The sequence below is a fragment of the Tamandua tetradactyla genome, chromosome 2 (genome assembly GCF_023851605.1).
Source record: "Tamandua tetradactyla isolate mTamTet1 chromosome 2, mTamTet1.pri, whole genome shotgun sequence".
Taxonomy (NCBI): Eukaryota; Metazoa; Chordata; class Mammalia; order Pilosa; family Myrmecophagidae; genus Tamandua; species Tamandua tetradactyla.
The window spans coordinates 131,025,972-131,035,880 of NC_135328.1; positions in this window are offsets into that span (position 1 = coordinate 131,025,972).

Sequence of the window (9,909 nt, forward strand, 5' to 3'; positions counted from 1 at the left end):
GCAGCAGTGCAGAAGGGGCTGCAAAGGCAGTCCTGAGCCCCTGCCTGCCCTGTCCCAGCCTTCACCGGCTTGGCAGAGCCGTCATGCTCACTCCCGCTCAGGCTGGGGCTGGGCACAGGGCTGGGGGCAGAATTTGTCGGCTGAGCAGGGCCACATTTGTGAACATGTACACATGTGTGTGCAAGGTCCCTGACTGCTGGGAGCCCCCCACTGGCCCAGCCTGGCCCCGCAGCAGCAGACCTGGGGGTTCCTTCAGGAAGAGCAGCGGAAGGGCTGTGGGGCAGGGAGGTGGAGGAAAGACCCTGGGAGGGGCCGGCTGGGGGCCCTGTCCCCCAGATGAGCAGGTTTAGCTGCCCACCTCCTGCGGCCCTGGACCTTGAGGGGCCTGGCTGGAGATCAGGCTCCAGGGCGAGGGCGGAGGCGGCCCAGGACATGGAGATCAGAGGCTCTGGGGGAGAAAGTGGCTCAGGACGCTGTGACCCGGAGGTACTGGGAGGTGGCCTGAGACGCAGACCTGAGCCCCCTCATTGGGGCAGGCTCAGCCTTCCTATCCTGGCCCCAGAGTCCGTGAGGCCCACATACCCTGCCGTGGGGGCAAGGTCAGAGCCGACAGTTGCTCCCATGGGCCCCTGGACCCAATGCCCCTCTCCTGTCCCTGATGGGTGGCAAGAGGCCCCACAGATACCTGTCCCCTTCTCCTCGGACACTGTGGTCAGGGGCTATGGTGCAGCCATTGGGAATGCCCTGAGATCCCTCATGAAGAGCCCCCTCCCCTGTGGAAGGGTCCCTGGCAGGGCCCCAGGGTCAGGGGACAGCCCCTCTCCCGAGCGTGCCTTGGCCCAGGCTCCCCTAACAGATGGGCCTCCTGGAAGACATGCCCCGGCCCAGCCCCTGGTGTGGGGTTCCCACTCCCCACCCAGCTCTGATGGGGCTGGGTCGTCCCCTCTGAGCCTGTCCGTGGCTGACCCTGCTGCCCTGGCCACAGGACCCCACCCAGTCTCTCCCTCCTTGAGGCTGCCTCAGCCCCCACCTCCCAGCAGCCTTCCCTGCTGACTGCCCACCCCCGCATTCACACCCGCGCTGGGGCTCCACTCTCCTGGGTGATGTGCCTCTGAGAGTCAAAGGACCCTGTCATCCCAGCCCACCCCATCCTCAGCCTGGTCCTACTGTCTCCTCCCATGCGATGGTGCCCACAGCTGAGCCCCCACGCTGGCCCTTCTCTGGCTTGCGCCCTGCTGTGTCTCCAGACCCCAGCCCGGGTGCCCAGGCCAGAACCCCGCGAGGGTGCTGCCATGACTCCCAGTCTTGGTCTGCCCTGTGCTGCCTCCTGCCTGGTGACCACCCAGCCTCCGCCCTGGCCCTCCACCCTCACTCCCAACTCACCCTTGGGGGTCGCTGACCTGCCCGGCACCCCCCACCCCCCGCCACCAGCTCCTCACCTGCCTCCTTCAAGAGGCCGCCTCCAGGAAGTCCTCCAGGAAGCCTGGCTGGGTTGTGGGCGGGTCCAGGGTGGCACCCCCCACTCCAGGACAGCCCTGTCCCTGTATCTGGTCCCTAGGTGTCCTGTGTGTGTGCATTGACGTGAGCAGTGAGCGTGGGTCCACTGGAGAGGGAGGGAGAGAGTGAGCCAGCGAACATGCACGGGGCTGCACCCCTCGGGGCTGAGGTGGCTGACTGCACTCCGCGCTGTGCTCCTAGCGGCGCCTGAGTCCATGCTGCTGACAGCCTGGCCGTGGCTCTCCTCTGCGGGCGGCTGCCCTGGGTCTGGCAGCCTTGGGGAGCCCCAGGCCGGCCTCTCTGAACCTTGGTTTCCTCCTTGGTAAGGGGACTGAGGAGAGCCCCTTGCGGAAATCTTGGGGCTTATGGGTATAGTGTGGGCACAGGGGTCTGTTCCTGTGGTCCCCTTTGTCTGCAAGGTTGGGGGGACTCCCATTCTGGACTCTTTGCCCCCTCTCCTGTTCCTCCCCAGGCTCTAACCTGGTCCTCCTGGAGGACTGGCCGCGGGACCCCTGCTGGGGGTGGGGCCGGGCTAGGGGGACGCTGGGCCCGCGGTGTGCGGGCCCCCTGCAGGGTGAGGTCCAGTCTCCAGGGCCCATGGCTGTGATTTCAGGGCTGTGGAAGGGGCGCTCTGGGTGAGGCAGGGGGCCTTGGGGGGGACCCATTGGCGTCTGCAGATGGGTGTCCCCAGTATTCCGAGGTGGGGGCGCCAGACGCAAGGGGCCTACTGCTGCAAAGGCCCGGACTGGGGGGCGGGGTGGCTGGTGCCTTGGGAATCGGCACCCTGGCCTCCGTGCCTGGCCCCTGGGCATCCCCTCTGCCCTTGGAGCCCAGCCTGTGAACGCCCAGCCAAGGGGGTGTGCAGGCTCCTGGGCGCCTGGATTCTGGGGTGTTCCTGGTGCTACCCCCTCCCCGGCCTTCCTCTCCATTGCCCGCAAGGGTCTAGACCATCACAGGCCGGCACCGCCTTGTGGCAAGTGTGAAGGCAGCGTGGAGGGGTCCTGGGGACCAGGCAGGACTCCCGAGGGTGGGGTCCACCCTCGGGACCATCAGACAGAGCAGCAGAGGGAGGGGCTGGAGCGAGAATTGGGGAGATGCAGGTTGGGGGGCGGGGGGAAGGGCAGGAAGGGAGTGTGAGAACCAGAGGAGGACCCAACATGGGGTCCCAGGTGCCCCCCAATACCTCCTGCCTACAGCCGTCCTCGTGGTGGGCTCGGGCCTCAAGGTCACATGCACGTGGGGACAGCTGGTCAGGAGGTGTGGAGGCATACTTGGGTGAGCCGCCGCCCCCAGCACCCTGTCCTGACTCGCCACCCCCTCCCCAACACACACACACAGGCTGGTTCAGTAGCTGAGATGCTTGGGGGGTCAGGGGTTTTCTGAGTGGGGCTCCCTGCCCAGGCCAGGTCTCGTCCTGGAGTGGACCCCAGTGCTTATGAGCAGGACTGGGGGGTAGAGGGCCAGGACATGGCTGGGGGGGATCAGTGCCCACTCCAGGACTGGCCTGGGGCCTGGGCACCTGGGTTTACTGCCCATTCTGCTCTAGCCACCCCCCACCCTAATCCAACAGCAGGAGGAAGGGGACAGGGCCCAGGTTCCAGCCCCCCACGGCCCATGGAGTCACCCCAGCCCCTGGGGCGGGGCCCCTGCTTAGCCACTGTCCCTCTGCAGCCTGGTTCTCAGAGTTCTGGGGGATGCATGAGGTTCTGGGTAGGGCCCCCTGACACCCACAGCCCCACCCCAGGACACCTCTGGGAAGTGCGAAGGGCAGGTAGAGGTCAGGGACCACTGCCTGGAGGCTCAGGGCGCCTCCCTCTGGGTCCTCTGGCCCCCTGGAGCACCACTGGGGTTGTCTGGCCAAGGGGAGCGTGAACTGGCTGGATGCCGAGCGGCTCCAAGACCACTGGCTGAGCCCAAGGAACCGGGAGGAGCGAATGAAGGGCAGAGCAGGAACACATCCAGTGGGGACAGACAAAACGTCAGGGTCAAAGCCTAGCGTGGGTTCTTGGAAAGTCTAACACAGCAAAGAGAGGCATCAGGAAAGATTTCTCAGAACGAAAGACCTCAGGCACCTCCCCAGCAGCATGGGAGATGACTCCCAGGGATGAGTCTGGCCCTGGCACCATGAGATCAACAATGCCATCCTGACCAAAAGGGGGAAAAGAAGTGTAACTAATAAGGTATTAGTGGCAGAGAGAGTTCAAATAGAGTCGAGAGGCTACTCTGGAGGTTGCTGTCATGCAAACTTCAGGTAGACCTTGCTACCTATCATAACCTGCCAACCCCCAACCAGGACCATTCCAGCCAATACTAAAGAACACCTAGGGCAATTTATAAGATTCCAGGCAGCAGAGTAACTTGCTAGAAACCTACAACCTCCAGATGGGTCCCTGGTCTAGATAAGTCCTGAAACCTAGCCCAGCCTCTCCAGAACATCAGATAATTCCATCTCCCTACCCCATATTAGTGACAGCTCCTTCCAACATGAAAAAGGTAGAGTGGCCAAAATACCCCTAAACAGTGGGACAGAAAGATCAAAGGTGATGGTGAGTTATACATAGCAGGTAGGGTTTAACAAATGAATATGATTGCTGAATCATTAAATTGATATTTCTTTTAGTCTCCAGTATCTTAGAGCCGCTAAAAACAAAAACCTAAAATTGTAGAATTGTAATCCGTGCCAAACTCTGAAGTCTGTTCTGCAACTAATTGTGGTGCTGTGCTTTGAAATTTACTGCTTTTTTGTATATATGTTATTTTTCACACACACACACAAAAAAGTCGATTGTGATGATAAAAGTTATTTATTCCTTCTAACCTCCTATGTTCTGGAGCAGCTAGAAGGAAAAATCTGAGATGATTTGGTGTCCCACGACAAACTCTGCGCTCTGTCCTGTAACAACTTGTTGAAGAGTGCTTTGAAAACTATTGCCTTTTTCTTTCTTTGTATTGTAGATATGTTATATTCTACAATAATAAAAGTTTTTTAAAAGTGGAAATAATATTTATTATTGAGGATGTGGAAAAAATGGAGCCTTTCCTACATTGTTGGTATGGGAGGATGTCAAATGGAGCAGCTACTGTGGAAAACAGTTTGGTGGTTCCTCAGAGGGTTAAACACAATTATCTTATGACCCGCGATCCCACGCCTAGGAATTGAAAGCAGGACTTGGACAGCCATCTGCACACCAGTGCTGATTGCAGCATGACTCACAATTGCCAAAAGGTGAACGCAACTGAAGTGTCCATTAACAGACGATGGAGGGATAAATGTGGTCCATCCACACAACAGGATGTTATTAGGCAGTAAAAAGAAGTACCGCGTTGTATGCTACAACATGGGTGAACCTTGAAGACGTCATGCTGAGTGGAATAAGCCAGATACCAAGGACAAGTACTGTATGATGTCTTTTATATAAAATACTTAGAATAAGCAAATTCATAGAGACAGGGAGCAGAACCGTGATGACCGGTTAGGGGGAGGGGAGTTATTGCTGAAAGGATGACTCTAGGTTTGGGATGATGTAAACAGCCTGAAAATAGCAGTGACAATCACACAGTTAAGTCAATGTACTTAATGTCAAAGAATGGTCCATTTAAAGCAGTTAAAAAATCAGAAAAGGACAGAGACAGCAGGGAGCCCAGGTGCAGCCTCTGTGGCAGGAGCAGAGGAGACACTCGGTGGAGACCTGCTGGCCTGGAGAGGGGCAGCTGGCTGGGGTGGGGGTAGCCAGAGATCATGGGGGGGTTGGAAAGGCTGGGGGGACACCCATATCATCCTTCAGGCAACAGGACAGAGCAGAAGAGGAGAATAAGGTGAGGTAGCAAGACAGCAGGTCTGATGGCTCTGCCTGGATGGGGACAGCCCACTGCCCCAAAGGTGACCCTAATCCAGACCCAGAGCCAGGAGGCTGACCTGGAACCACTGTCTGTTGACCTTCAGGACACAGAGGGTGGCCAAGGGCAGGTGCCTGGGGCGCTGAGGGGAGGGAGAGGGACACACGTCCAGAGAGGCCAGAGGGAAACCAGTGGGCACGAAGGGCACGTGTCCAGGAGGAGAATGGCTACCAGGGTCAGAGGTCAAGGTGTGGCCCGGAACAGGGCTTGTGGGTTGGCAGGGTCCAGCCCCCGAGCTGTCCCCAAGCATCAGAGATAAGCATTCTGGCCCTGGACCCAGCTGTGGGCGAGGACTGGACTGGGGCCCGGGCGGAGGCTGGGGCAGGGGAGGAACAGGAAAATGGACGAGTGGCTAGGGCCACCAGGTGGCAGAGTCGGGGACTCACAGCCCAGGCTGGGCTCGGACCCCCATGTTAGTCCCCCGAATTTGCATGGTTCAGGCCCGGGACCAGGGCTCTGTCCAGCGTAGTCACCGTTGGTCCTTGGCCCTGGGTCCCCAGGCAGCAGGCAGGGCGGCTCCTGGAGCAGCTGCCTCCCTCGGACTGGGGGCCCGGCAGGAGCACTGGGGTCTTGGTCAGGTTCACGTGTCAGCTTGGCCAAGTGGTGGTACCTGTTTGTCTGGTTGGGCAAGTGCTGGCCTGTCTGTTGCAATGAGCACATTTCATAGAATTGGATCATGATCACGTCAGCTGCATCCACAGCTGATTCCATTTGTAATCAACCAAGGAGAGTGTCTTCTGCAATGAGTGATGCTCAATCTAATCACTGGAGGCCTTTTGGGGAGGATTCAGAAGAGACCGACTCTCTTCCTGCTTCGGCCGGTGAGCCTCTCCTGTGGAGTTCGTCCAGACGCTCCATCAGAATTATCAGCTTCACGGCCTGCCCTGTGGATTTGGACTCTGCGTTCCAACAGTTACATTGAGACACTTTTATAAATTTTATATTTGCAAGTGTTCCCTGTTGATTCTGTTTCTCTAGAGAGCCCTAACTAATACATCTTGGTACCAGGAGTGGTTCTCAAGAAACAGAATCTTAAAAATGGGTTTTTATTAATGGTTTTCTACTCTGACTGGACTCAAAGGCACTAAGGACTCTGATTCCCATAATCAGAACGACACTCCCAATCCATGGAGTGAGTTGGCAAAAGAGATAGTCAAAATATCACCATTTGATTCTCCTAATGCTTCGCTTGTACGAAGCCAGGCTCCGGGGGATAATGTTTTTGACAGCTTTACTGAGTTTTGTGGTAATAAGAGGTATAGAGATGTTGGTTGGTTGTTGCTAGATGTACTGGCTGCATTAAGGAGTGAAAGGAATGGGCATAAGCCTTCAAATGAGAAGCTTAAGCACTGTCTGACAGATGTAGAAGTTTCTATGAGCGTCCTTAAGTAAAATCTTATTTCCTATAGCCGTAGACTTGAGATCTCTGAAAATCAGAATCAGAATCTTATTGTTAGAGTAGCAACTTTACAACGTAAACTGAAATCTCAGTGTTGCATGGTGTCTGCCACTAAAGTGAGGGCATTGATTGGAAAGGAGTGGGACCCTGAAAAATGGGATGGTGACATATGGATTAATAATGATGTTGGGGGTGAGGTTGAAACCTTAGGTCATGCTGAGTGTCATGGTCACTTGGTGGCCCATGGTTAAGCGTTCAGTCTCTACTAAAGCCCAGTAGCAGGCCAAAAGCTGTTTCTCAAAAGGAGAGGAGTTATCTGCAGCAGATGGTAAGGCTTTGCTCCAAAATCCTAAGGGTCTGCATTGTGATTCTCCTATAGGGGCCTGCCAAAGGCTCCAGACAGCATCTCTATTTGCCACTGACACTTCCAGCACCATTGGATCTGCTGGATCATATGATCCAAGTGGCAGAGCAGCTTGTACAGCAGCCTGGACTTGTCACCGAGCCTCCTCTTGTTCAGGTCCCCACTCAAAATTAGCAGCTTTTCTGGTCACTCAATAAATTGGCCAGAGTAGCACACCCAAATGAGGAATACCTTGTCACCAAAATCCAAAGAGACCAACTAGGTGTCATGCCTCTTTTTTGGTTTTGGGAGGGGCCAGATGCAGCAACTTACCCTTCACCTTAGAAGGGATATCTCGACATGCCCCACACCACTGGACACCTAGAAATTTTACTGAGGTGGAAGGCCCCTGTATTTTTGTTGGATTTATCTCCCATCCTCTGACACGCAAATGCCTTACCAGTAAATCTAGAGTAGTTGCTACTTCTTGCTCACTAGGTCCAATCAACATGATATCATCAATATAATGGACCAGTGTGATGTCTTGTGGGAGGCAGAAATGATCAAGGTCTCTGCGAACAAGATTATGACATAGGGCTGGAGAGTTGATATACCCCTGAGGTAGGACAGTGAAAGTATATTGCTGACCTTGCCAGCTGAAAGCAAACTGTTTCTGGTGGTCCTTACTAATAGCTATTGAGAAAAGAAACATTTGCCAAATCAATAGCTGCATACCAGGTACCAGGGGATGGAAACGGGTGTGGTACCACTCACTATTACCCCTAGTGATCCACTAGGAAAATTTTTGCTTCCTGTCCCTGCTACCCTGAGTTCTGCTGGTCTCCAGGTTTTAGTTCCAAAATGGGGTGTGCTTCCTCAGGAGAAACAACAGTGATACCACTGAACTGGAAGTTAAGATTGCCACCTGGTCACTTTGGGCTACTTATACCTCTGGATCAACAAGCCAAGAAGGGGATTACATTATTGTCTGGGATAATTGACCCTGACTATCAGAAGGAAGTAGAACTGCAACTACATAATGGAGGTAAAGAAGGGTTTTCTTGGAATATAGGAGATCCCCTAGGGCGTCTATTAGTACTACCATGCCCTGTGATTAAAATCAATGGAAAACTGCAACAACACAATCCAGGCAGGACTACTAATGGCTCTGAAACTTCAGAAGCCATTTATTGGCTGAATTTATTGATATGGGCCCACTAAGCAGAGATTCTGCATTCAATGTTATAGCTCGAGGGGTCAGAAAAGGTATTAAATGTTCGTTTGGATGATTGGTTGAAACATAGATCAAAAGGTGGCTGACATTACCTGAGGTTGAAATGCCAGAACTGCCCTGGTATAATGTCCTGATCACCCCACCAGGCAAAGAACCACAGCCAGCTGAAGTGCTTGCTGAGGGTAAAGGAAACATGGAATGGGTAGTGGAAGAAGGTAGTGATAAATATGAACTTCGACTACATGATCAGTTACAGAAACGAGGGCTGTAATGCTGTTTTGTTCATGTTATACTGTTTAAGTTGTAAGATATCAAGTTTAAGAATGAATGTTGCCTAAGGATTTGCACCCTATTCTGGAGAGATTTAATGTGTTTCCAGTTATATGCAGGACAGTTGAGTACTGCCAGGTAAAAGAAAAAAAAATGTGTGCTTATTTGTTTTCATTTGGAAATTAAGTATGGTTTAAGGTGATATATATATATAGGTGCCAAGTTGACAAGGGGTGGACTGTCGTGGTTAGAGACATGTGTTAACTTGGCCAAGTTGTGATAGCTGTTTATCTGATTGGGCAAGTGCTGGCCTGTCTGTTACAATGAGGACATTTCATAGGATTAGGTCATGATCACGTCAGCTGCATCCACAGCTGATTCCATTTGTAATCAGCCAAAGGGGAGTGTCTTCTACAATTAGTGATGCTAAATCTAATCATGGGAAGCCTTTTAAGGAGGACCCAGAGGAGACAGGTTCCATTCCTACTTCGGCTGGTGAGCCTCTCGTGCGGAGTTCATCTAGACCCTCCGTCGGATTTGTCAGCTTCACAGCCTGCCCTGTGGATTTTGGACTCTGTGTTCCTGCAGTCACGTGAGACACTTTTATAAATTTTTATATTTGTAATGTTCCCTGTTGATTCTGTTTCTCTAGAGAACCCTAACTAATACACTGAGTCTTCTCTAGAAAACCCTGTAATAGTTTGCCCTGAGGACATAGCCACCCCACCTCCAGCCTGCCTTGAGGAGTTGGCCACCCAACTTCCTCCTGAAGGGATTAGCCCTAGAGTGATTAATCCTGTTTCACCAGATGAAACTGCCAATGAAGGTCCTGAAGCAAATGGCTTGGAAGATATTTCTAATTCTTTTCATGACCGAACTCCACCAACCCTCATTTCTTCCAGACCTATAACTAGACTAAAGTCCCAACAGGCCTCTAAAGGTGAGGTACAAAGTATCATCCATGAGGAGGTACGTTATACTCCAAAAGAACTGTGTGAGTTTTCCAATTTATATAGACAGAAATAAGAGGAATATGTGTGGCAATGGATTTTACAGTGTGGGATGATGGTGGGAGGAATATAAGGCTGGATCAGGCTGAATTTATTGATATGGGCCCACTAAGCAGAGATTCTGCATTCAATGTTGTAGCTCGAGGGGTCAGAAAAGGTATTAAATGTTCGTTTGGATGGTTGGTTGAAACATGGATCAAAAGGTGGCTGACGTTACCTGAGGTTGAAATGCCAGAACTGCCCTGGTATAATGTAGATA